This window comes from Lissotriton helveticus, chromosome 6 (assembly GCF_964261635.1).
Source record: "Lissotriton helveticus chromosome 6, aLisHel1.1, whole genome shotgun sequence".
Classification (NCBI taxonomy): domain Eukaryota; kingdom Metazoa; phylum Chordata; class Amphibia; order Caudata; family Salamandridae; genus Lissotriton; species Lissotriton helveticus.
This window is the reverse complement of record NC_136067.1, coordinates 1,908,500,452-1,908,528,134: the sequence shown is the minus strand read 5'-3', so window position 1 is coordinate 1,908,528,134 and position 27,683 is coordinate 1,908,500,452. Positions and strand designations below refer to the sequence as shown.

Below are 27,683 nucleotides of genomic sequence, written 5' to 3'. Positions count from 1 at the left end.
GGACTTGGGCGCTGCCTTTGACACTGTTGCTCATCACACCTTGCTGCAGTGTCTGAATAAAGGTGGCGTCTCTGGCTCTGCACTGAAGTGGATGAAATCCTTCTTGGCAGAACGCAGGTTCCAAGTGAGGCAGGGATCCCACTACTCTAAAATTATCAAACTGAAACAGGGAGTGCCACAGGGATCGGCCCTGAGCCCGACCCTGTTCAATCTCTATGTGACACCTCTTGCTGAGATAGCGGATGGGTTCGGGATCAGGGTCGTGTCCTATGCCGATGACACCCAGCTGGTGGCCTCCCTGACTCAGGCACCAGACTTGGCAGCCTCCAATTTTGTAGCATGCATGCAGGAGCTTGCTTCCTGGATGGCTAACAACTGCCTGAAATTGAATGGAGACAAGACCGAGGTGCTTGTTGTGGGGAAGGCTCCATCAGTATGGTCCTCGGCTTGGTGGCCCCCTAGTCTGGGTCCCACCCCCACGCCCTGTACTCAGGTGTAGAACTTGGGAGTGTGGTTGGACTCCAACTTGTCCTTTGAATATCAAACCAGACATGTAGTGGGTACCTGTTTGGGAGTCCTTAAATGCCTCCAGAAAACTCTGGATCTGCTCCCTATTGAGGCCAGGAAGACTATGGTGCATGCCCTTGTGACATCTCGCCTGGACTATGGCAACATATTGTACCTGGGTACCACTGTCAAATGTATGAACAGACTTCAGGTTCTACAAAACGCCACTGCTCGGCTGGTTCTTGTGCAGCCTAGGAGGGCCGCCTCTAGGAAAGTCTTGGCCTCCCTCCATTGGCTTCCCATTAGGGAGAGAGTGCTGTTTAAGGCACTCTGTGTGTGCCACCGCATCACCCAGGGAATTGGTCCATCGTACTTGGCGAACTTGGTCACTCGATATGTCCCCACACGGCTTCTTAGATCGTGTGGGAATAGTTTGTTGCTCGTCCCTAAGGTCATGAAGGCCAGGATGGGTGGTCGGTCTTTCTGCTTTCTGGCTGCTCAGAAGAAACTTCCCTTGGGTCTCTGGCTGGAGGCATTCGAGGTTACATTTAGGAGAGATCTGTAAACCCACCTTTTCTCCCGTGTGCAGGGATAGCCCGTTCCAACTTGATTGTGCCCGTAAGTTAACGTCCTCTCACCACAGCACGGGGACACATCGGTTGGTGTAACCAGGCGCTTTACACATGAATCCATTATTTATTATTATTATTATTATTATTATTATTATTATTATTATTATTATGGAGTGCATGTCTTTGTTCTGACTACATGAAGGAGAGCTGGCCTACTATTCTAGGCTCTGTTCAGGTCACTATCATCACTTCTAGTCCCTGATGTTCCACAGGGTTAAAAAGGGTTCTGATAAGAGAAGGATACTGGGGATTTTAAATTTATGCCTGGCACCAGCCTGTGGGTGGGTAAAACTCCTGACCAAACTCCAGTTACTTTGGAATGAAATAAATAATAATGTAAACTCAACAGCTTGGACCTATCTCAAGGAAGCGATAGATGAGTTAGCAGTTACTTCTATCTGGGAAAATAATATAACCAATGCTTCGTTTACAAAAATTAATTAATAGAACTGCAAGCCAACTATCCATTGTAAGCGATAAAGCTAACCTTATAAAGAGGAAACATGCTAGGACAATTATAAATGCTTACAAAAAAAGGAAATACAACATTATTTGGAAACACCTTGGACTGAAAAAAATAAAAAGGTGTTTCTTAAAGCGAGATTTGGAATTATGCCGGGATTATGCCATCTTCCCCCGTGGAAAAACATGAAAAAACTAACAATATGTAGACTGTGTAATAAGGGTGAGGAGAATATCCACTCAATGTACGTGGAATAAGGACATGCAGAGAGGCCCTGATAAGGTGCCTTCACTCAGATGACATAAGTTTGAATGCTACTTTTGTAAGGTTGCTACTAAAAGTGGAAAGGAAATGAGAAGAAAAATACTTTTAAAATGTAATTTATTATGAAACAAATGAATTTTATGATGTAAGGGTAATTTTAACTGTTTTAAACTTAACTTAATTTAAACTTGTTTTCTGCATTTGCAAATGTAAGATTTTTAATAATCAAACAATAAAGATTACTTACTCCTGGCCAAACTCAACCTAACTAATGAGGTTAAAGTTCCAAGAGGTGGCCCTACCAAACTTGCAGCATTTCCTGTATGCCCCGCTCTACCTAAAACCAACATGAACCTTTCTTCCCCTGTATAGAGCACCTGTGCCCATCCCCAGAGCTGTGGCCAGGGAAATAAGCAACCCCTCCTTTGTGGTCGCTCTGAACTAATTCTGGGGGCAGCTTCTCACCACTGAGATTGGTGCCTTGCTGAGTGGGGGAACAAAGGAGGGACCTGTCCCGGCACCTGCTAGCATTTACATGTGTCAGGGAAGGATTCTTTGAAGTTAATCAAGTTCCTTGGTACAGCCCACAGCCATCCTCTCGAGGGAACAGCATCACCTTCTGACACCCTTTGTCGCTGTTCTGGGTGAAAATTTGTACTTCATGAAGGGAGCTATTAAGCTGCCAGATAACAGTTGGAGCTCATGCAAATGGACCTCCAGGGGCTGTAAGCAGGGAAAATGTAACATTCTGAAAGAACTTTTTCAAATATATTTATTACAAATTTGACATCACCAGTGAAATGGACTAAATATTCCAAAAAGTCCAAGAATTAATTTTCCTAGCCGGAGACAACATTATTATATTTAATATTAGTATCCCACAGTATTTCCTATAGAACAACCAGTCTTGTTACAGTGAAAACAGAATGTGGGTCTTTTTCACTGTAAGGGTATGTTTAGCATTAAACTTTGACATAGTCTACTTGTAATTACCAAGCACTCTGTATTATGGTCAGTAAGACCTACGTAAGAGTGACTTATAGATATATAATAGGAAGGTTTAGGCCAGTTAAAAGGGGTTATTTTGGTAGATTGAATTTGCAGTTTAGAACTGTACAGCCAGGCTACAAAGGTTAAGCCTGAAGTCATGTTTACACTGGCATTCTAGTGGATGGCTCAATAGGTGCTGCAGCCCACTGGTCACATTCAACTTATAGGCCTAACATTACACTTTTTATCATATGCTAGGGACTTATAGGTAAATTAAATAGGGTGTTAGGAGTATGCCAGTTTAAAGGGCAAGCACATGCACTTTACCCCTGGTTAGCAGGGGTAAAGTGGAGAGAGTTCTACAGCCGGCAAAGTAGTCACGGAAAAAAGCTGAGGGTACCCCACGCAAAAGATGGTCATTTCCAAAACTCATCAACAATGCATGTGTACCATGCATGCATCTGTGCAAAACAAATAAATGCACCTATCTGCTGACAAGGACCCCACGTCTTCTCAGTCTCCTTGATTAGCATTAGACATTTGTCTACATTTCTCCGGTGAATTTTGCTTTCTTCTGCTTGTTTTCTCTTTCTGTTCTGGTCTGATTTTACTATCAGAAATATTTCATGATCTAATTTTTTATTCATTTATTTGTGTATTTTTATAGCAAATATCTCACCTAAAAGCATAGGAGCTCATTACAATGATAAATTTAGTGAAAAACCAAGAGTAGATAGGAAAGGTAGAAAAAACAGTCAACATATCTAATCCCGAAATACAGGGCAAGTAACAGTACATAGTGAAGAAAGATTTAAATAGGTGCACTCAAGTGCCATTCTGAACAGTGTTGTTACTAGAGGGTGGCCAGCTGAGGCCCATGCCCCAGCTATATTTGCCCAGGCACTCCCACATCGTGATGCCACGGAAGATTAAGGGGGTCAATCGGGGGAAGGAAAGGATGGGAACAGCGGGGAGGGAGACCTGTAAAGGAGAAAAATGTTTCTATAAGATATAGACTCAACATATACATGTAAAAAACAGAACCTACTTATTTCACTTAGCAGTCTGTGTCTACCTGTAAAGAAAATTAACCGTGTTGGATAGTCTTGTAAAGGAGGACGATTGTGTAGTCATCTGAGCCTTCTCTAGGCTATCTAGATTTCAGGGTAGGGTCAGACGTTTGTATAATCATTCAAGGTTGGGTACTGGGAATAAATGAAATATATATAAATTTCACCTTACCAGGTTAAGTTTTACTTATGCATTTAGACATAAAAAAGAAATGAATCTCTGGTACCCACCCCTATGGGTGTGTAGTTAGGCTTCACAAGGGAAGAAGGATAAGCTACTCCAGCTACCATTCTATGACCCCCTGCTAAGATGAAACAAACACACATCAATAACATATATATATGTCATGGTATTCCATTAGAGCTTTGGAAATCATAACGATTTCCTTGTAAATATTCAGGTTGCACTCCTATGAAAAGTCTGGAAATGATATACCACCTGGTATCAAAGGTCACCCCCAAATGTGAGTGAAGGGCAGTACATAATGTTTTTTGGGACACGATAAACTCTTGTGTAGAAAAATGGTAGCCTCTGAAGTGCTAGCGCTTTGGAAGTTCAAAAAGACTCTTGGCGGTGTCACCCACACCGTGGAAACAAATGGAGAAGGGAGCGCTGCAAATTAGATAAAGGACTCTTTGCGGCGTCACCCACGCCGTAGAAACAACTATGTTAAGCAATGTATCTTAGGTAAATGACTATTGGCGGTGTCACCCACACCGTATAAACAAATGGAGCCGTAAGCGCGGCAATTTAAGTAAAGGGCTCTTAGTGGCGTCACCAACGCCGTAGGAACAACTGTGGTGAGCAATGTACTTTAGGTAATCGACTCTTGGCGGCGTCACCCACGCCGTGAAAACAAATGAGTCAGAGAGCGCTGAAAAAAATAGTAGAAAAGACTCTTGGCGGTTTCACATACACCCTTACCCCAACGAGCAAAAAGATATCATTAAGGCTGAGCGCGGAGGTTTCCGGACGGATGCATACGTGCACACAGAATAATCAGCAATGTTGGATTCCCCGGCGAAGGCTTTCAAGCCGACCGGAGCTGTCTTGTCGCGTCACTTCCTGTGCGCGCGACGAGCAACACAGGCAGCTGGGAGTGGTAGTTTCTGAAGGCCGCCTCCCCCTACCATTTCTCCCACATCTCGCAGAAAAGGGCAGCGGCCCTTTTCCAATAGACTGGGGGCACAAGAGGATCAGCAGTCAGGGTTCCGACCATGACAGCACATCCCTCTCCTGAAGACTGCTGACACGAACCTGGTTTGTTGGGGTAACGTGCATGATACAACCTGACACACCTAGAGGCATGGACTCTTGTGGCAGGTTCCCAAGAGTTTTCCTCCACACCGTACCCTTTCCAAGATATGAAGTACCACAGTTTGGAACCTCTCATCTTGGAATACAGAATGGCGCGTACTTCATACTCCGGTTCTTATCGATCCATATCGGGGATGGATTCTTTTTCACAGGAGTATAGAAGGGTTTCAAAAGAGATACATGAAACACAGGATGTATCTTCATTGTTTTTGGAAGCGCCAATAACATAGCCAAGGGCGATATCACCTTCTTTATTTTGTATGGCCCGATGTATTTTCGGTTGAACACGCTGTATCAACGAAAGCAGATGTTTCTCGTGGAGAGCCATACTACATCTCCTACTTTGTATTTAGGAGCTGGAGAGCGATGTTTGTCTGCCTGGACCTTGTATGTCTTTTTGGCCTTTTCCAGGTTTCTGTGAATACTTTTCATGGTTTGCTGTATGTGTTCGGTCCTGACTTGCACTTCGGGTACTTCTTGAGTAGTCGCTGGGTGTATCAAGGAGATGAAACGGGGATGGAACCCATAGTTACTGTAATAAGGAGAGTACTGTGTAGATTGATGTTCAGCGCTATTGTACGCAATCTCTGCTAGACAGAGCAACCCCACCCATGCATCTGAATTCTTTTCTACGTAGCACCGCAAGTATTGCTTGAGAGTTTGATTTAGTCTCTCAGTTTGTCCATCTGACTGTGGGTGGAAGCTAGTAGATTTGGATGTTTTCATGTGTGAAGAGGTACACCAGGCTTTCCAGAATTTCGCTGTGAACTGTGGGCCCCTGTCTGAAATGATATTGGCTGGAAGTCCATGTAGCCTAATTACGTTTTTCAGAAGAAGCTTAGCTAGTTGTTCAGAAGAGGGTTCTTTAGCACAAGTGATGAAGTGACCCATCTTTGTGAGACTATCCACCAATACTGTGATAGCCGTGCATCCTTTATCTTTTGGTAATCCTACTATAAAGTCAAGGGAAATAGTCTCCCATGGTACCAGAGGTGTAGCAAGAGGTTGTAACAGCCCTAGGGGTTTCTTATTGCCTGTCTTTGCTGTCACACATATCTCACATCGGTGTATCATTTCTGTGGGGGGGTGGGTGGCTGAGCACGCAATGGTGGCAGACGTGCCTGGGTGGAGCTCCGTAAGAGGCTCCCCTACCACAGGCCATTTCTCCGCCAATATTGCCCGTTTCGCCTTGTGAACGACGGCTAGTTACATGGAGCGCCCATCTCTCGTCTGACGAGGTTTGAGACCTACTGTCTACCCCGCCCACGGGTGCTTCCGACCGGCGTGGTGTGGCACTGGAGGTCGGGGATTCGGCTGGCCGACTGGGCCCTGTGCCGCAGAACATCACCTCGAAACTTCCGACGGATCCTGACCACCACCGGAGCCCAAGCCTGAAGGCTAGCAAGGGGCCTGCAGGTACGGGGTGAGATCGACCCCCACCTGTTTGCCACACGGAGGGGCTCGTGGGACAGATCCCCTGCCTGCGGGGATCCCCGACGCTGGGGCTGCCGCAATTGCACTGGGAATTGCTGAGGAGTGCCTTGCGGTGTGTCTCCCTTATCTGCCGGGGGCCGGAATGAACTTTCTGCCATAGACTGCCCCCCTGGCCTTTGAACGCGGCACCCCCGGCTGAGGCCACTTCTGGCTGGAGCTTGAGGCCGTTTAAGACTGTGGATGTGCCCTACCTACTCGGCCCTGCAGCGGCGCGGGGCGCCGAAGATCGAGGGACGTTGCGACGCCTTGGCCGGGACCCTACCCGGTGCCACGCATGGCGGAGTGGGATCGCTGATTTCAACGCTGCGGTTGCGGCCCAGAACCGCCTGTTGTCTGGACCGGTGATGGCGCGGTGCGCAGTGAGTTGTGCCTGAAACCCCCCCTGAGGTACGGGAGCGGATCCCCCAGAGTGCTGGCGCTGTGGTGGGCGACGTCATTGGGAGACTGAAACTGAGGCCCACTCGCCGCCTTGCCCTCCAACCTGTCCGAGCCTACCGCTGACGCACCACTGAGGCTTTTCATCGCATGATCCCCCGCCCTGGACCCAGCTCTCTACTGCGGACCTGCTTTGTGTGCTGTGCCTTCCGTCTGCCACGTACTGCCTTGTGGCGACAGCGGCGGACCCTAAGGCTTCCCCGGCTCTGCAGAGGCACCTGCCCACCCATGCTGTGATCCCCTCTGAGGTGCTGGGACCAGTGGCCCGTGCGTGGGCGAGACTGTGGGACACCTGAGGAGACTGACGAGTGCCCAGTGACGCGGAGAGGAGCGCAAGAGATTGAGAGCTGGTGCATTGCAACTACCACCTGTGGGGGCAGACGGGTGTGCATCTGGGGGATAGAGTCCCCCCCTCTTGGATAGCGACCCCCCCTCCTGCGTGGGATCCTTTGCTCCAGACTCCCGGTGACACCGCTATTCCTTACCTGCGCCTGGAATATGGCGCGCCAGCCTTGGACTTGAGCCATTTGTCAGTGTATCCTACTCCCACTGTTGACCTATCCGCAACGTTCCTACAGAACACAGGGGGCTCCGCTTCCTCGCCGCTGCATCACGCTGCCCCCCTTTGGAGAGCCGCTCCTCTGTCGCCTGTGCACGAAAGCTCTTTGTACCATACACTTGGCTATACCCTGCGGAGCCTCCCATGTCTACGGGGCCCAAAACAAGAGCTGTAGCCAGTGGCGTACAGACGAAGGGCAAGATAATGAAGCAAACTGAGCAGGATCACACGGCCTCCAAGCTAGACACAATGCTGGCAGCAATGGAGAGACTAGAGGAATCAATGCAATTAACCCGCAGCTCTCTAGAGACTAAAATTGACAGTGTGGCCATAGATCTGACACACCTCCGAGCTGACCACAAGAAGCTTTCTGAGCGGACGACCACCCTGGAATCCACCGTGACAGATCTAACTCCCAAGGTCACCCAACTAGACACGCACGTTCGGGACCTTCTCAATAGAGTGGAATTCCTGGAGGATCGGGCAGAGGATGTGGAAGGCCGGGCCCGAAAGAACAATATCCGCATAGTGGGTCTGCCGGAGCGGTGGGAACCTAGAGCAGCACCTGAACACATGGAGCGCTGGCTGAGAGCCATTCTTCCGGAGGGTACCCTCTCGCAGCACTTTGTTGTGGAGCGAGCCCATCGAGTGCCAAACCGACCTCCCCCTGAGGGCTCAAACCCGAGGCCACTGCTGATCCGTGTGTCGAACTATCGCGATCGCGACACTATCCTACGTGAAGTGAGGAAGCTAACTGAAGCTAGAGTTGACAATGCGAAAATCATGTTCTTCCCAGACTACACAATCCAAGTACAGCGTCAACGACACTCATTCCTGGGAGTGAAGCAACGCCTCCGCCGCCTGGCTCTCAAATATTCCTTACTGTTCCCTGCTCGCCTTCGTGTCGTGGCTCAAGACAAGACACACTTTTTCAACACCCCTGAAGCGGTTGAGTCTTGGCTCGACTCGGGCGTTGACACCGAACCTGGCGAGAGGCCCCCGAGGATACACCGTGACAGAGGAGCTCGACGGCGCAGGAGACTGTCGACGGCGGCCTCGACGCATACAGAGACGGATGTGGGTCCCACCCCTGAACATCAGCAAACCGAACAACAAGAGGCCCTCCGCATGGTGGCGGAGATCAGTGGATCGCTCTCGGGGGGCCCTGCCCCGGGTACTAGCCCTGAACGACAGATGAGCGACGATGAATACCGGACTCCCAGGTCTCAAGAAATCTTCCGGATGTTACACCACAAACTGCTGATTTGCTCCACTGACAATATTTTAAAACTAAACGACCTACAATTACAAGATGACATCACATTTACAGCTGCTGTTCTACACGATACTCAGCCTGCTACTATCCTACCGGGGCTGATACCCTGATGCGGTGGCGGGATTTTGATCTGCCTCCTGTGCACCTGAGTACCGTCTCATACACTAGTACTATCCCGTGGTCGCTCCACACGATGGCGTATCCCGGTATTGTATGGAGAGGCGGCCATACCTCCCCAGAGGAGAGTGCCTATATGCGGCCCGCCGAATGCTACTGCCGCTTCCCTGGCGCTTGGCCCATTTGAACTGCTTACACCATGTACTGGGGACTTTCACTGATGGTGGGCGATGTAACAATAACTGCCTGTGGCGGGGAGTCTACACCCTCACCCTGATTGCATGAATCCTTGGTGCACTTGACACTGCAACCTCAATACACCCCCCCTTGAATATACAAATTGTTAGTGCTCCCTAGGGCGTTTGGACAACAACATGTTCTGCTGTTGTCCTTTTGGAATTCTGTTTATGTTTTTCAAGTTTATGAGGCTGATGCTTTTTCCCCTCCCCTTTACTGTGTGCTTACGGGGCGGCGGGACTGTGCGGGCATTGCGATGGTCATGGTGTGCTTATTTGATCTGTTGTACTGTTGGGAGGGATGTCGGGGATGGGTGGTGGGGGCGGGAGGTGAAGAAATGGAAATTCAATGTCTACTATTAAATTTTGCACCTGGAACGTGCGTGGTATGCATACCCCCTCGCGACGTTACCAGGTATACTCATATCTCAAACGACACCAAGTACAGGTAGCACTGCTACAAGAGACATACTTGACAGAACATGAGTCACGCACACTGCGACGCAGTTGGAGAGGGCAACTGCATGCCACGGGTTTCTCAGCCTATGCGCGTGGAACTCTGATATGGATCCGACCAGGGGTCCCCTTTGCTCTCATTCACAGCACACTAGACCCTGAGGGCAGGTATGTGATATTGCAGGGTAGACTGGACGGACAGCAGATAGTCATAGCTTCTGTGTACGCCCCTAACACTGAACAAGGACGATTTCTTACGCAGTTATCGACAGCATTAGCGCCATGGCCGGGAGTCCCACTCTTGCTCGGAGGTGACTATAATTGCGTACTGGATGTCCACCTGGACCGCTCATTCCCCCACTGGCGAATGCACCGGCAACCGGAACATCACGTACATTCGCTGACTGGGCGGCCCAGTGGGACCTCCACGATGTCTGGCGTACTCGCAATCCCAACATAAGAATGCACTCGTATTATTCGGGTGCACACACATTACACGTCAGGCTGGACAAATACATGCTGTCTAGTGATCTATTGCCTCATGTCACGGACACCTGCTATTTAGGCCGCACTCACTCAGATCACAACCCTCACAACCTTGACTTTGCCTGGGAACGCCCACACCCACCGATCCCCACATGGAGGCTCCAGCCAGATGTTTTGCTGGACGCCCCATTCTGGGAAACACTCTCGTCTCGCATTCTTCAATACTTTGAGGATAATACCGATACTGCGTCCACCCCGCAGGTTGAGTGGGACGCATTTAAAGTGGTCATACGCGGTTGTGGTCTGGGCACACAGGCGGGACTGAGGCGTCAGGTAGATAGGGATCTGGCGAGGGTGGAGTCTACCTTGTTGGATTGCGAACAGGAAGCAATGCGAGGCAACGACACGGGACTCATAGCCGCTCGTGGGCGACATGCCCAGCTCTTAGACAGATTAAAGAACCTGAATTATGCCGCACATTCGGCGCGCACACACCACGCTGGTGACAAGCCAGGCAAGCTTTTGACATGGCTGATTAGACGTGACGCTCAAACATTACTGGTAATGTCAATCCGTACTGTACAAGGGACCGTGGTGTACACACAGAGGGCCATACATGAGGCTTTTAATAGTCATTACACGGATCTGTACAGCTCCCGTCTACGGGCTACTAGGGACGATATTGCTGAGTACTTGTCGGGCCTGCCACTGCCAACGGCCACTGATATACAACGCGACGAGCTGGGCGCGCCGCTCACGGCAGAGGAACTCCGGGCCGTTATATTCTCCCTCTCTAATGGTAAGACCCCAGGCCCTGACGGCTTGCCTGCGGAGTTCTACAAGGCCTACTCGGCGATTCTCATCCCGAGCTTTTGCGAACGTATCGAGCTGCGATAGCTGATGCCATTCTCCCACCCACTCTTAATGAGGCGAATGTGATCTCACTTTTGAAGCCTGATAGAGATGGGCTCAATATGGGGTCTTATAGACCACTGGCCCTCCTTAACACGGATTATAAGATCCTGGCGTCCGCACTGGCTCAAAGACTGGCGCCTCTGGTCCCCGCACTGGTACATGCTGACCAAAACGGATTTGTACCCACACGTAGCACATCTTATAACATCAGGCGACTATTCCGTGTACAGAGCCTGGCTGTGTCCCAATGGCCGCGATCGGGATGTATTAAACTGGATCTTGAGAAGGCGTTCGATTCAGTGGAATGGCCCTTCCTCATGCAGGTTCTGGGAAAATTTGAGCTGGGGGCTGACTACATCTGAATCGTAGAACTCCTTTACTCTTGCCCAGCGGCACGGGTACGCACTGGCAAACTCTTCTCTGATCCGGTCCGAGTGCGACGTGGCACCAGGCAAGGATGCCCCCTCTCCCCTCTGATCTTTGCGCTCATGATGGAACCCTTGGCTGCGCAGTTACGTACTTCTGGCACGGATTGGGGCATCCCCCTGGCTGACTGGGTGCACTCGGTGTCATTGTACGCTGACGATCTGCTGATCTATGTCAGAGACCTGACCCGTTTTCCGCACGCCATCACTGCCATATTTAACACCTTTGGAGATGTATCGGGGTTACGCGTCAATTGGGCAAAGTCGGGGGTGTACTCTTTCGCCGCTAACACCCCGGAGTGTGACATTACGGTGATAGGAGAACGGCTTCTTTGGTATCCAACCGTGTTCAGATACCTGGGAATTCGAATTTATCGTGATCCCGCTGATCTGTTGGATGGTAATATCACCAGAACGATCTCATCACTTACGGCCCAAGTGTCCTTTTGGACATCCTTCCCGTTGAACGTCCCCATTCGCATTACATTGGCGAAGATGATTGCCCTACCTCGGTTGCTGTACTTTTATGCGAACCTACCTGTGTATGTCCCTAATCGTATTTTCTGAGACCTGGAAGTTCTGATCAGACGCCTGATTTGGAACAAAGGGCGCCCCAGGGTGGCATTGAAAACCTTGTATGCTGCAACGGAGAATGGAGGGTTGTCGGTCCCTTACCATGAGCTCTATTACCTGGCGGCACAGCTACAATGGGTCACATATTGGCTGAGTGGGAAGAATTTGGGGGATACTGCCACAGTTGATGAGATCATGACGGCCTTGCAAATACACGCGCTATTTCATCCCTTATCTAAATCCCGCTGCCCTGGCCAACTGCACCTCGCGGTGGTGAGAAAGTGCTATGTGAGATCCCTGAAACTCACGAGCGATACCAAACCGTATGCACCCAACCTGCCGCTACTGGGTACACCTTGGGAAGGAGGGGCACTCATGGGACCTGCGTTAAGAAACTGGACGGCAGTTGATTTAGAGAGTCTGGGCGACTTATTTGAAGATGGCGCCCTGCTTCCTTTCGCGACTCTAGCGGAAGGCACGGGCTTACCGGCCGGACAATTCTTGACACACTCGAAGCTCCTACATGTCTTGACTCACACCTGGGGAACACTAGTGGAGGAGCCTCCAACGCACCTGTTGATCCAATATCTGCATGTGATGGGGAACGGCTCTCACGTGGTACATTGGCTTGCCCAGGCGCTCCACATCCAAACACAGTTCTCGTCACAGCGGCTGCGTGACAGGTGGACGGCTGATAGAGGCCGGGACTGGACTGACAGGGAATGGACGCAGATACTGGCTGGGATGCCACACGTACAACGCAATGCCCGTTTTAAGATTATACAATACTATATTGTACATCGCGCCTATCTGTCGCCTGACAAAATAAATAGATACTTTGGACTGACTACGTCAGCGTGCCCCAGATGCGGACTAGTAGATGCACCACTCCTACATGTACTGTGGGCATGCCCCTCCCTACACACCTACTGGTGTGCGGTGACAGACACCCTGACAAAAGCGGCGGGAGACAGTTTGCCACAAACATGGGAGGCTTGTTCGCTGAGTTTGTTCAGAAGGACTAGACAGACAAAGGTCCGAGAGAGGTTCTAGGATCCGGGGCTGATAACAGCGAAACGCCTCATTACCAAGCGTTGGAAAAATAGCACCCCCCCCCCCAGGCGCTGTACTGGCGTACATCTTTTGGCAACTGGGCAAGAGCGGAAAGTACAGCGCTACATAGCGAAGAGACAGCGGGACTCCGCAAGTATCCCATAGCACTAGACTGGGATAGCATCTTGGCGGCCTTCCATCAAGCGTGCCTGCAGAGTGGCATAGTTAAAGCGCTGTTGCCTACCCCTGTGCAACTCCGATTGAGAATTTCTCCCCCTTCCCCCTTCCCGTCAAGCCCCGCTCCCCCCTCTTCCTTCCTCCCCCCCCTGCTGAGCACTTGACAGATCTGACCTTAAGAGCATCACTGCTGATATCACAGAGTGCACGCCTGCCTCCGCCTGCCTGGCCTGCGCATACCACGCGCACACACGCACTCGCTGTTGAACACCGCCCAGTCTCTAGTTTTTGCCCCTTTTCAGATTGTTCTTTATATTTGATTGTTTCGTAATAAAAGCTTTGAATGTATATTGCATTGTGGATGCGCCCAACCTAATTTGGACTATTATCAAAGCACACCCTATGCTCTGGACTGAACAATTATCTGAAGTGACACTGGTAAGTAATGCACGCTTTACCACCACCCTTGTAAATCACTACCTTCTTTTAGTATGCCAGTTACTCACGAGGTTGACACGCTACTTGGCTAAATTGTTTTTATACTGACCTTCATGTTCATACTGCTTAATGTGTATGACTGTCTGCAGTAGGTACTGACCTGCTTTTTGTACTGAAGCATAACTAATCATTTCCTTTTTAATTTGTGTAACACTGTGATATGATGAAAAAATGCAATAAACACATTCAAACAAAAAATAAATAAATAAAATCGGTGTATCATTTCTGTGGTGTCTTTGACTACAGATGGCCACCAAAACTGTCTATAGATCCTATCGAGGGTTTTCTCTATCCCATTATGGCCTGCACTGGGTGTTGAGTGACACCATTGAAGTACTTCTTTTCTTAGGGTCTGATTAGGCACCAGTAATTGTTTACCTTTCAGTGGGAGACCGTTGATGACTTTCCATTGTTTGTTTTCCTTCAACCAATTCTGCCAGTACCGATTCCTGATTCCTTGTGCTGTTTTCTGAAGGAAAGTATCCGTCTGAATCGCCCCTATTACCTTCATGGGTTCCAAAATGAAATGGATTTGTTCGACTATGTTTTCCTCAGGGGTTTCTTCTCGAGACAGTGCATCTGCCTTTCTGTTCTCTGAGCCAGGCCTATAGGTAACTATGTAGTGAAACTCTGAAAAAAACATCATCCATCATAGTTGTCTGGGAGATAACATGCGGGTAGACCGCATGAACTGCAGATTGCGGTGATCAGTATACACGGTCACCACATGTTTGGCTCCTAACAAAAGGTGGCTCCAGTCGTCTTTGATAGCTAGAAGCTCCTTCTTCACTATGGTGTATCTAGTCTCTGCCTGATTCATTTTTTGTGACATATAGGCAACGGGATGGAGCTGCCGCGTGGTTGGATGTCTTTGCGACAAGATAGCTCCTATCGCTACGTCAGAGGTGTCCGCCTCCACGATGTATGGTCTTTCTGGGTCAGGGTGAGCCAAGATGGAGGCTGTAACAAAAGCTTCTTTCAGGCTCTGGAAGGAGTTCTCAGCTTCCTTTGTCCAGAGGAATGATGCGTTTTTCTTCAATAGTTGAGTGATAGGAGCCACTACATTAGAAAAGTGATTTATGAATCTGCTATTCGCAAATCCAAGAAAACATTGGATGTCTCGCACATTGTTAGGTTGGGGCCAGTCTTTCACAGCTAGTATCTTCCTTTCAGACATCTTTTGTCCATTCAGTGTCAGCATGACGCCCAAGAACTCTACTTCTTGGACGTGAAACTCACACTTACTGAGCCTACAATACAGCCTGTTTCTTCTTAGGGCTTAGAACACTTGGCATTCATGTGAACGATGTTCTTCTGTCGACGATGAATAGATTAAAATATCGTCAATATAGGCCACCACAAACATATCCAAATACTCCCGCAAAACCTCCTTCACAAAATACTGAAACGCCGCGGGAGCGCTGCACAGCTTCAAAGGGCATTACTGTATACTCATACAGTCCATTTGTGCGAAAGGCCTTCTTCCACTCGTCACCCTCTCTTACCCTTACCAGGTGGTAAGTTCCTTTTAAATCCAGACGTGTGTAAATTACAGCGGTCTTTCCCTGTTCCAGGAGAACAGGAATCAAGGGCATTGGATACCTATTTTTGATTGTTACGTTGTTTAACGCTTTGTAGCCTATGCACACTCTCTTCTCTCCATTCGCTTTAGGAATAAAGAGAGGAGAAGCAGCTGGAGATCTAGAGGGGCGTATAAACCCGTTTTCAAGGTATTTATCTAGATATTCTCTTAAGTGAGTGTTCTCTGATTCAGTCAATGCATACAGCCTTCCACAAGGAATTACTGCCCCAAGAATCAAGTCAATCCGGCTATCGTAAAGCCTATGAGGGGGTAATGTGTCCGCGGATTTTTCGCTAAAGACATCCTGATAGTCATCGTAACAGGGGGGTAGTTGAACATCAGTTTCTGCTGCTGTGGCTACAGTATGTGAAGTCTTTAACTTCACTGGAAGAAAGAAGTGCTGAGAAGAAATCTCAGCGTTGTCAGTTATGGAAGGGATATGAACGCCACCCAAAGATTTCCCTTCTGTAATCCTTGAGTGTTTTAGTTTTCCAGAGGGCACTCGTGGGCTACTACTGCGGTACGTTTTGCTCCAAAGCTTGATCGGGTTTTTTGCGAGGCATTCTTTTACAAAATGCCCCTTTTTTCCGCAGTACATGCAAAGACCTGTTTTCCTTCGCATCTCACATTCAGCTTGGGTTAAGGGAGCTCGCACGGTCCCTATGTCCATAGGTTCAGTGGAAGGCCCTGCACCCCCTCCTGTACTCCTGCCTTATTTGAATCTTATTGCTGGTCTGTCTACTCTTTTTCTATCCCCTCGGCGTTCACCCATTCTATAGTCTAGCCATAACGTGAGATTAATTAAATCGATATAGTATGAGGGTTGTGGATCAATCTGTGCCAGCACATCTTTCATGTCGTCTCTTAACCCTTGGTATAACACGGCTGCTCTTTTTTCCTCAGGCCATTGGGTTTCTGCCACTAACCTTTGGAAGGTGTTGATGTATACCACCAAGTCCTTGTTGCCCTGTTTTAATTCCAAGAGCTCTCTGTCTGCCGAAAAAGAGGCAGCCCTTCAGTCAAACATAGTTTCGAACTCTTTTCTGAACTCCTTCCAATCATATAAGAGCGGGTCATCTCGTCGTACATAAGGGACTGACTAATGAGCCGCGCCCCTTCCAAATAAGATATCATAAAGGCTACTCTTGCCTGATTCGTGGGAAAGGCCTTAGGTCTATACATAAAATGCAAGAGTATCTGGGTAATGAACACTTGAACCTTGGACGCCTCCCCATGGAAACGTTCAGGGGCGGCTAAGGGAATAGGCGTGGGTATTTCTATGGTTAAGGGAGCATGAGCAGAGGGAGTCCCAAATTGAAAAGGGCTCCCACTACCACCACGTTCTATCTGAATATTAAATGGGTTGCTCTATAACCCGTTTACTGTATCCTGCAGGGCTGCTGTCTCTGCCCTAGATGCCGCTACCTCTGCCCTGGAATCTGTAATTTCTTGCTGTAGTGTGACTAACGTGGCTAACACATCTTCTAAGGTGGCCATGGTAGCAACAAACCAACCAGGAGAGGTATATTACATTTTAGGCTGATTATTCTGTCGCGGTCCCTCGAAGGCCTCTCAGGATCGGCTAGTTGCTCAAATGGGTCCACCTATTGACAACCTCAATTCCGAAATGCCATGATGGCACGGAAGATTAAGGGGGTTAATCGGGGGAAGGAAAGGATGGGAACAGCGAAGAGGGAGACCTGTAAAGGAGAAAAATGTTTCTATAAGATATAGACTCAACATATCTATGTAAAAAACAGAACCTACTTATTTCACTTAGCAGTCTGTGTCTACCTGTAAAGAAAAGTAACCGTGTTGGATAGCCTTGTAAAGGAGGACGATTGTGTAGTCATCTGAGCCTTCTCTAGGCTATCTAGATTTCTGTGTAGGGTCAGACCTTTGTATAATCCTTCAAGATTGGATACTGGGAATAAATGAAATATATATAAATATCATCTTACCAGGTTAAGTTTTACTTATGCATTTAGACATAAAAAATAAATTAATCTCTGGTACTCACCTGTATGGGTGTGTAGTTAGGCTTCACAAGGGAAGAAGGATAAGCTACTCCGGCTACCACTCTATGACCCCCTGCTAAGATGAAACAAACACACACACACATCAATAACATATATATATCATGGTATTCCATTAGAGCTTTGTAAATCATAACGATTTCCTTGTAAATATTCAGGTTGCACTCCTATGAAAAGTCTGTCTTTTGGGTATGGAAATGATATACCACCTGGTATCAAAGGTCACCCCCAAATGCGAGTGAAGGGCAGTACATAATGTTATTTGCGACACGATAAAACTCTTGTGTAGAAAAATGGTAGTCTCTGAAGTGCTAGCGCTTTGGAAGTTCAAAAAGACTCTTGGCGGTGTCACCCACACCGTGGAAACAAATGGAGAAGGGAGCACTGCAAATTAGATAAAGGACTCTTGGCAGCATCACCCAGCTTCACCCATTAACTGTGTTAAGCAATGTCTCTTAGGTAAATGACTCTTGGCGGTGTCACCCACACCGTGTAAACAAATGGAGCCGTAAGCGCGGAAATTTAAGTAAAGGACTCTAGGCGGCGTCACCCACGCCGTGAAAACGAATGAGGCAGAGAGCGCTGAAAAAAATAGTAGAAAAGACTCTTGGCGGTGTCACATACACCCTTACCCCACCGAGCAAGAAGATATCATCAAGGCTGAACACGGAGGTTTCCGGACGCGTGCATACGTGCACACAAAATATTCAGCAATGTTGGATTCTAAGGCGTAGGCTTTCAAGCCGACCGGAGCTGTCTCGTCGCGTCACTTCCTGTGCACGCGACGAGAAACACAGGCAGCTGGGAGCTGTAGTTTCTGAAGGCCGCCTCCCCCTACCATTTCTCCCTCATCTCGCGGAAAAGGGCAGCGGCCCTTTTCCAATAGGCTGGGGGCACGAGAGGATCAGCGGTCGGGGTTCCGACCATGACAGCAATATACAAGTCAATGTTTGTTTTAAATGTTTGAATCTGACTCTCTATGTGTTTATAAACGTCTACCTACATTTACATATATAGATCAATATATACACACATCCCCGCGACGCACAGTCTTGTCATCAATGATGTCATTTTAGATGTAGCTGTCACGTTATCATTGATGTCATAGAACACGTCTTGAGTGATGTAATATGTGAGATTGCAAGCAGTGCATGGCGAGGGCAAGAGTTACAATTACTTTAGGGCATGAGTTATAGCTACTTGAGATAACTATAACTAGTGAATTTAATTGGTTTTATTCATGTAAAATGGCATGTTTTAATTTACATTTTCACCTAACTATAACTCCCCTTTAACCTTTGTTTTTTTCAGTGAATTTCTAAGGGTTTTTTTTAATACGAAGTAGGATATTATTGCCATATCTAACTATAATGTCACTTTAACCTTTGTTTACTCAGTGAATTTCTAGGGTCTTTTTTAATGTGAAGTAATGATTTATAACCATAAGTAACACCAACCCCACTCTGACACGGCCCTGTATTCAACCCATCACAGGAAGCACAACATAGGGTGGACCGCAGGCCAGGCCCTGCGCCCATCCACCATCTCCCTGACTTCACAAGAGCCATGCACAGGGGGTTGTACTTTTAAGGAAGACAGACCTATAGTCTTTGTCAAAGGGTCAGAACACCAAAATATAAAATGTGGACCTATTGGCTAAGTGGTCAAAATATTAATAAATATGAAGCACATGTACTGTATTTGTTAAAAAATAACCATTAACTATAATGAAATGTACATTTCATTAATTCATTCAGTGCAATGTTTAATAAAAAGGATTGTAAAAAAAAGGCAATAAAGCCTTATTAAAAAAAGGATCCACATGTCTTTGAGTCTTTTTTTAACATTTCTCAAACTACAAAGTGTAGCCATATAACCCACCAAAAGGGGGCTCCCGACTCCAGCTGAAGAGTATAGATCTCCTGTTAAGATTGTTTAAAAAATAAAGTATGGTAATCTCTACCTAGGTCATGGATTTAATGACCCTGGAGACTGACTGATTTTTTAATTTTCTGGGGGGCTGCTGTGCTCACTGCATCCTTCCACATTACTAAAAAGCTTGGTGGTACCCCCATGCCTTCTAGGGACGGTATCAAGCTCCAAATGTTTTTAGAGAGAACTTGCAGGGTATTATGGGTCATTCTTTGCAAGAAGCAATGAATAATAAATGAACGGATCCTGCTACATATTTATTATTAATTATTGTTTTAATATATTTTTGGTATTGTCCCGGTGCCCACCCAGGACACCCACATTTTTATTTTTTGTTGGGAGCTAGGGTGGGGGCCTAGAGCCCCAGCAACCCCACTAGATCCCAACAAGCAGCCCCATGGGCCCATTGCAGCTGGCAATGTTTGCCCTTTTTAAAAAATAAAAAAACTCCCATGGTGCAGCCCCAACATTATATTTTTGATGGGGTCTACAGGGGGAGCCCAATGGCCCCAGCAGCTCACACTGGCTTTCTTCAAGGCGCCCCATGGGCTGCACAGGAGCTGGTAATGTTTCTTTTGTTTCTCATAATAGTAGGTTGCCCCTGTGCCCACAAGGGGCATCCCTTAGCATTACTCATATTGGTTACTGCGGAGAGCCCAAAAGCGCCCACAACCCCACTGGCTCTCCTGCATGCACCCATCCCGAATGCAGCAGGAGTGGCATTGCGCCCACCTTGTGGGAGTGTCTTCCTTTTGCTCCCACCAGGCAGAAGCAATTTGTAAAGGCAAAGGCAGGGAGAACAGATGAGATCCAGCTTGACAAGAGCGCCTTTTTTCTATCGCCGGGCCGGTGTGCATAAAAGTATGCTACCTGTGCTCTGTCAGGCAGGAAAACCATGGTGTGCCGGGGAATGCGATCCCCAGGACACCACAACAGCACCGTCTCAGGGGATGGGGTACCCAGGGCGTCAAGCAGGCTGAGGAGGAGAGCCACTCACTTCCGTCCCCTTTAAACAAAGTATTATCCCCAGGGGATGTACTAAAAGTATTACTTAGTGCATTCAACCTTTAGAAGAAATTAATATGCATAAAAAGAAATGTAAAAGTTGCAAGATCTGCATCTTTACCAATGCTACCCTCCCAATGATAGAAACTGGGATCTTGCTCCACCTATCTATCATACTTTTGATCTTGGTAAATTAAGGGGGAGAATTGCTTTATCCATATATATAGTCATATTTCTCAGATACACTAATTTCTAAATATCTTCCTGCCTTTCACCGATATGCAGTCTCTAAAAATTGATAACATTGAGAACCTTTTAAATATTTCAAACAAATCATAAAACACCATCCTCCCAGGTGACAAAAATAACACCAAGTCATCTGCATAAAGTTTGATTTTTGATGGTCCTGAAGTCACTGCCTTCACCCAACCTCTCACTCTCAAATCACAGGCCAGAGGCTAAATAAACAAGGCAAAAAGGTATGGCGAAAGTTAACACCCCTACCGAGCACTTCTGGTGATCGTAAGGGGGTTGAAGAACCTTCTATTCAAAGTTTTTACTGGGGATTACCCCTCTTAAATTGTAGTTGTTGACTTTGTGATCTGATCTACAATTCCAATGCTTCTATCCCTTTAAATGAATAGTTCAAGCTCACATGGTCAAATGCTTTATCTACATCAAAGGATTGCCTCTGGTATCTTACTTTGAGCTAAATAATAAATTGCTTCAACCAAATAATGAGTGTTATAATACAATTGCTATCCAGGAATAAATTCCACTCTGATCTTAACCAATCAAACTTCAGAGTGACCTCTGATACTCTTAATGCTGAGATTTTCTTAAAAATCGTATAGTCCTCATTCAGCAGTATAATAGGATAGAATCACATTTATGTCTTTTGAGTATTTTATCTTTTTTTTAAAAAGCAGGTGAGGAGCCCTTTATGAAATGAAAGAGGAATAGCATCTCCACCTAATATCCATCATAACAGTTTTCAATTCCTGGAATAGCATCTGATAAAATTCTTATGGAAACCTATTCTTACATGCAGCCTTGCATCTAGCCAATGCCTTGATCTCTCCCTAGTTTTCCTATAATTTTATTGGATGGACGAGCAGCTTCATTTGTTAACTGCAGGAACCTAGGAAGAAAGTTTATTATGTCATTATTTCCTGAAAGCTTCACTGCGGTGTAAAGGTTTGCAAAGTGCTGTTGAAACACCTCCTCTATTGAGGTGGTTCATGCAGCAGAATGTCTTGAGTTGGATCCCTGATTTTTTTAACAATACGTTTGGATTGTCGTATTCTTGATCTTCAGTCTGGCTGCCACCCACTTATCTCCCACTCTTCATATAGCAGCTCTGCTGTTAAGAACTTGGGGGTATATTACCAACAACTAGCGATAGTTTTTGTCTCTAACTTGTTTAGAGACAAAAATTATCGCCGCAAACCGGCGATTTTTATCGCAGATAAACCTTGCTATTAGCAAGGTTTATCGCAAATGCGATAAAAAACGGCCGCAATGCATGAATATCGCTGAAAAGTCAGCGATATTCATGCATTATCGAGCAAATGCTCTTAGCCATGTTATCCACCTCCCATTGGATAACATGGCTAAGAACTGCTCAGGGCAGGTGTTAGCTTTTGGAGATATTCGCGCTTAGCGCGAGTATCTCCAAAAGTTGGTAATAGGAGATAGCGATGTTAGCGACTGTTTTCAGTCGCTAACATCTTGGCACGCCCACTTTGCATGTCATTAGTGATAAATATCACTGACATGCAAAGTGGGGCCCATGATGGTCGCTATCTCCTATTAGCTGTCGCTAACTGGTGTTAGCGACAGCTTGGTAATAGGGAGATAATTTTATCTCCGCTTTCTTGGCTTTTAAAGCCAAAAAAGCGGAGATAAAACCCCTTGATAATATACCCCTTGATTCTCAATCAGAAATTGTTTTAGCTTTCATTTAGCTGTCTCTCTAGCCAGATTATACTGTGGACTATCTGCTTGTGAGAGCTTTAATTCTGTCTGGACAAAATCCTATATCATTTCCTTGAATTTCATACTGCTCAATTTATGAAAATTATATTGGAAAGCAACTATCTTCCCCCCGTATAGTTGTTGGAATGCTTCCCAGATATTTACTATGGAAGAGGAGTGTTTATTTTCTTCAAAACCAACCTTTATCTATTTGACAAAAGATTCTTCTGCTAGCAGATCTTTATTGAAGGAAAAATGTGTAAGCCTTGGCCTGCTTACGGGAGAGGTCCTCATCTAAACTAATAGCTGAGTGACCAGATAGAGAATTCAGGTTAATTGAAAAGTTAATGTGCATTATATCTTGTGTAGTGATAAAAGATCATTTTTGAAGCAGAACAATGGCAGGGAGAAAAGAAAGTGGTGTACCCCCTACACAAAGATTGGCGAAACGTCAGAGATCTATTACATTGTGCTTCTCCTTAAGTTTCAGCATAGGCCTGGCAACCATATATCCATATCTGTTGTGTAAAAAAAATGAAAATCTATGCCAATTATTGTTTTTCTAGGGTGGTCCACCAACTGAAGTGACAAATCATGCAGCGGCTGTGGGTCCTCCAAAGGTGACCCATAAAATTAATCAAATGTGTCCCTCAACCACTACTTATCTTCCTGACTGATCAGGCACCACCGTCTCTTTTCTGCCCACAAAGTTTCTGCCGCCTAAAATTGCCACTCCACCTACAGCTGTTGATGAGGAGGAGCATTCCACTAATTGAAAATGGCCCCAGTTTATTGATTGTATCTTTGATATTGTTATGTGTATCTCCGGTAGTAGGGCACATTTTACCTTCTGCTCAACACGATGATTAATGGCTGTTCTGCGCTTCTGCATATGTTTCACCCCATTTACATTCAGGGCGACAACCCTACAATTCAAAGAAAGCAAGGGTTGAAATATATTTTTTGATGAAAGCTAAATGCTTTTCAAACCACAGAACATCTACATGATCCACACATTTTACTCAGTTGGACTAGTTTTATCGAACCCTGTAGGAAACCATTTTCTTTTTCCCTAAATACTTGCTGCAGCCCCTCTCTGGAGTTCCCGCCCCCTTCTTTACCCTATACCCAAATTCCCATGTCTGTCCCACTTACCTACCCCCTCCTCTATAGCCACCCCTCGTTCCCACTGTGCGTAATTCCCCTGCTGCAACCTTATGTTCCTGGTCCTGGTGTCATTCCCCACTTCCTTACAGGGCTATTCTTGCACCTTGTTGGAATTCCATATGGTTGAAGCTACCGACCCCCTTAATCATCAAATTTCTCAGTGACACCCATTATTTCCCCTCCCTTATTCAATTAGCAGCAATCTCATGAAGAGAATTCTGTGTCTAAGCTATGTACTCACACATTTGTCCCAATAGGATTCCAGGCAATTCCAGGCAATGGAACCACCATCCTATCTCTCCTCCTTACCCAGAGCTACTTCTGTCAACCCAATCCAGAAGGCTGACCCCCCAATCAACTGTATGCTCATCAATTTCCGATCCGCCGTCAAACATGCAACAGAAATAGCCGAAACCATTCTCTCCCATGACCTGGATGTAGCCTTCATCACTGCAACATGGCTAAACACTCTATCGAGCCCCATCATGGACACGCTGGTGCCGCCCAGTTTCTCAATTATACACAACGACAGGCCCGTACACAAAGGTGGCGGAATAGCTATTATCCACAAAAGCGACCTCTCCATCACTGAATCTCCCTCCGTCATATACAACTCCTTTGAATGCCTTTCGGTCAACGTCAATTCACCCCACCACCCTCCACTTCAATGCCTTTTCCTCTACCATCCCCCAGGCAACTCCTCCGAATTTGGCGCTCAGCTGACGGATCTGATCACGCAAATCGCTCTCAACAGCGACTTCAGAATAATTCTGGGCGACCTTAACCTAAGATGGAATGTATCAAAAACCCCGCTCATCCAATCTCTCACCACCCTTATTCATGACCATGACATGACCCAGCAATGCACAGAGGAAACCCACCACAGAGGAGCACCCTGGATGCAATCATCAATCAATCAATCAATCAATGCATTTATATAGCGCACTACTCTCCCGGAGGGTCTCAAGGCGCTGGGGGGAGGGGGTCCGCTACTGCTCGAACAGCCAGGTCTTGAGCTGCTTCCTGAAGGCGAGGTGGTCCTGGGTCAGGCGGAGGTGGGTAGGAAGGGAGTTCCAAGTCTTGGCGGCCAGGTAGGAGAAGGACCTTCCTCCTGTGGTGGCTCTTCGGATGCGGGGGACGGCGGCGAGGGCGTGGCTGGTCGATCGAAGCTGGCGTTTGGGAGCGTAGAAGTTGAGGCGGCTGTTGAGGTATCCTGGTCCTTGGTTGTGTAGGGCTTTCTGTGCGTGGGTGAGGAGCCGGAAGGTGATTCTCTTGTTGACCGGGAGCCAGTGCAGGTCTCTCAGGTGTCCGGAGATGTGGCTGCGGCGGGGGATGTCCAGGATGAGTCGTGCTGAGGTGTTCTGGATCCGCTGGAATCTCTTCTGGAGTTTGGCGGTGGTTCCGGCGTAGAGGGAGTTGCCATAGTCCAGACGGCTGGTGACGAGGGCCTGGGTGACCGTCTTCCTGGTCTCGGTGGGGATCCATCGGAAGATCTTACGTAGCATGCGCAGGATGTTGAAGCACGACGAGGAGACGGCGTTGACTTGTCTGGTCATGGAGAGGGAGGCGTCCAGGATGAAGCCCAGGTTGCGTGCGTGGTCTGTTGGTTTGGGTGCGCTGCCCAGGGCGGGGGGCCACCAGGAGTCGTCCCAGGCGGAGGGTGAGGATCCCAGGATGAGGACTTCCGTCTTGTCCGAGTTCAGTTTCAGGCGGCTGTTCAACATCCATGTGGCTACGTCAGTCATCCCTTCGTGCAGGTTGGCTCTGGCAGTGGCGGGGTCGTTAGTGAGGGAGAGGATCAGCTGGGTGTCGTCGGCGTAGGAGATGATGTTCAGGTTGTGCTGGCGTGCGATGGCTGCGAGGGGGCTCATGTATACGTTGAAGAGTGTTGGGCTGAGCGAGGAGCCTTGAGGAACGCCACAGATGACTTCGGTGGCCTCCGATCTGAACGGGGGGAGGCGGACTCTCTGTGTCCTTCCGGCGAGGAAGGAGGTGATCCACTCCAGTGCCTTCTCCTGGATTCCGACGTTGCTGAGGCGCTGTACTAGGGTACGGTGGCAGACAGTGTCGAAGGCTGCGGAGAGGTCCAGGAGGATGAGGGCCGCTGTTTCTCCGTTGTCAAGCAGGGCTCGGATGTCATCGGTAGCTGCGATCAGGGCGGTCTCGGTGCTGTGGTTGGCCCGGAAGCCAGACTGCGAGAGGTCGAGGGAGCCGTTCGTCTCGAGGAAGGCGGCCAGTTGCTTGTTGACGGTCTTCTCGATGACTTTTGCCGGAAACGGGAGCAGCGAGATGGGGCGGTAGTTCTTGAGGTCGGTTGGGTCTGCTGATGGTTTCTTGAGTAGAGCGCTGAGTTCGGCGTGCTTCCAGCTCTCCGGGAAGGTGGCGATGTCGAAGGCAACGGCGCCGGGAACCTCAAGAGGGAGCATTACACAAACAAGGTGTATCCGCCTTGTGAGAGCAGAGCACAACTCTGTTATCGACTCCTCCCGGTTATAGCTCCTACGACTATCGATCCAGATTCAATTTTCACGCGGACAGCGTTCTACAAGATCGTTAATTACCCAAAAACAAACAAAATTAAAGCACCGCCTTGTACGGGTCTAACCAACACGAATTTGCCCGTGCCCACATGAGGCCCTGAAGATTCGCAGTGTGTTCCCTGCGATGAAACACGTGTTGGCCTAATTAAAGGAACAATATACTGATACTTCACACCAAGAACGGAACATCTTTTTGAACTTTGATATATCTATTTGAAGGATTGTGACTCTAATCAAGTTACTCTGAAAAAATTGTTGATGTGACACTAGCATTACTAAGAATGTTCTAACTTTGTATAGCGCAGGGGTTTTGTTGTTTTGCTATTTGTATGGATCATCTTGGTCCAACCCTGAGTGGTTGAGAGGGATTACCGCTCGCCCTATTGCCTATACCATCTACTTTACATTTCAATTCACTTTGCGGACACTCAGGTTGTGCGCCTAACTACTCTGGTAACTAAAAAACCTCCTAGCTGCATACGATGTCGAAGGAGGTGTTGATGATGTCCCGCAGGTGGGGTGCGAGGACAGCGTCGGCCTTGCTGAAGACGTGGTGAGGGCAGGGGTCTGTCGGGGATCCGGAGTGGATGGGGTTCATCGTGCGGATGGTGTCTTCGGTGCTGATCGGGGTCCAGGCGCGGAGGGTGGTGGTGGGGGGCGGTGGTTCGGTCGTGGCGTGCGTCGGTTGAGTGCTGAAGCTGTTGTGTATATCCGCGATCTTGTTGTGGAAGTAGGAGGCGAGGGAGTTGCAGAGGTCTTGCGAAGGGGTGATGTCGTTGTTTCCGGCGTTGGGGTTGGAGAGCTCTTTCACGATGTTGAAGAGTTCCTTGCTGTTGTGTGCGTTATTATCCAGTCGTTCCTTGAATGCGGTTTTCTTGGTGGCGTGGATCAGCTGGTGGTGTTTTCGGGTGGCGAGCTTGAGGGCAGTCATGTTGTCCGGTGTTGGGTCTCTGCGCCAGGTTTTCTCAAGTGCTCTGCAGTTCTTCTTGGAGCTCTTGAGTTCGTCGTTAAACCATGGGGCTTTCTTGCTGCCGGGTCTGCTCGGCGGGGCCTTCAGCGGGGCGAGGTCGTGGATAGAAAGACAATTTCAATTAACCACATCATCCCAGTGGACTGGTCAGACCATCACGCCATCCTCTTTCATATCAATCATTCGGCGCTTTCCGTCCCTCCCACTCAAACCTCCCCCAAGTGGATCAGAAACTTATCGAGAGTCCCCCCTGACAAGCTAGAAAAGGATATTAGCTTACTCCTTCCGAACTCGACGGAACTCCTTTCAACCACGGAACTCACCTCGCTTTATCACTCCAACCTGGAGCTCGTCCTAGATCAGCTGGCACCGAGGAAACTAAAAAAACAAAGAAGCATCCCCTCCAGATCTTGGTTCTCCACTGACATTAACGAAGAAAGAAGACACCTAAGATCCCTGGAAAGAACCTGGAGGTCCAACGCCTCCTCCCGCAACCGGGACCAACTCAAGGCAGCCCGCAAAAGTTACTA

General features: G+C 47.8%; 1 long non-coding RNA gene across 1 annotated transcript; it reads right to left on the bottom strand.

Annotated features, from left to right (window-relative positions):
• Window positions 1-3,970: 3,970 nt before the first annotated feature.
• LOC144761949 (uncharacterized) lies at window positions 3,971-17,614 on the bottom strand. The gene is made up of 3 exons (XR_013595972.1): window positions 17,547-17,614; window positions 17,321-17,450; window positions 3,971-4,061 (listed from the first exon to the last, which is right to left on the bottom strand). It is a non-coding gene; the product is annotated as an uncharacterized LOC144761949 (long non-coding RNA).
• Window positions 17,615-27,683: the final 10,069 nt, after the last annotated feature.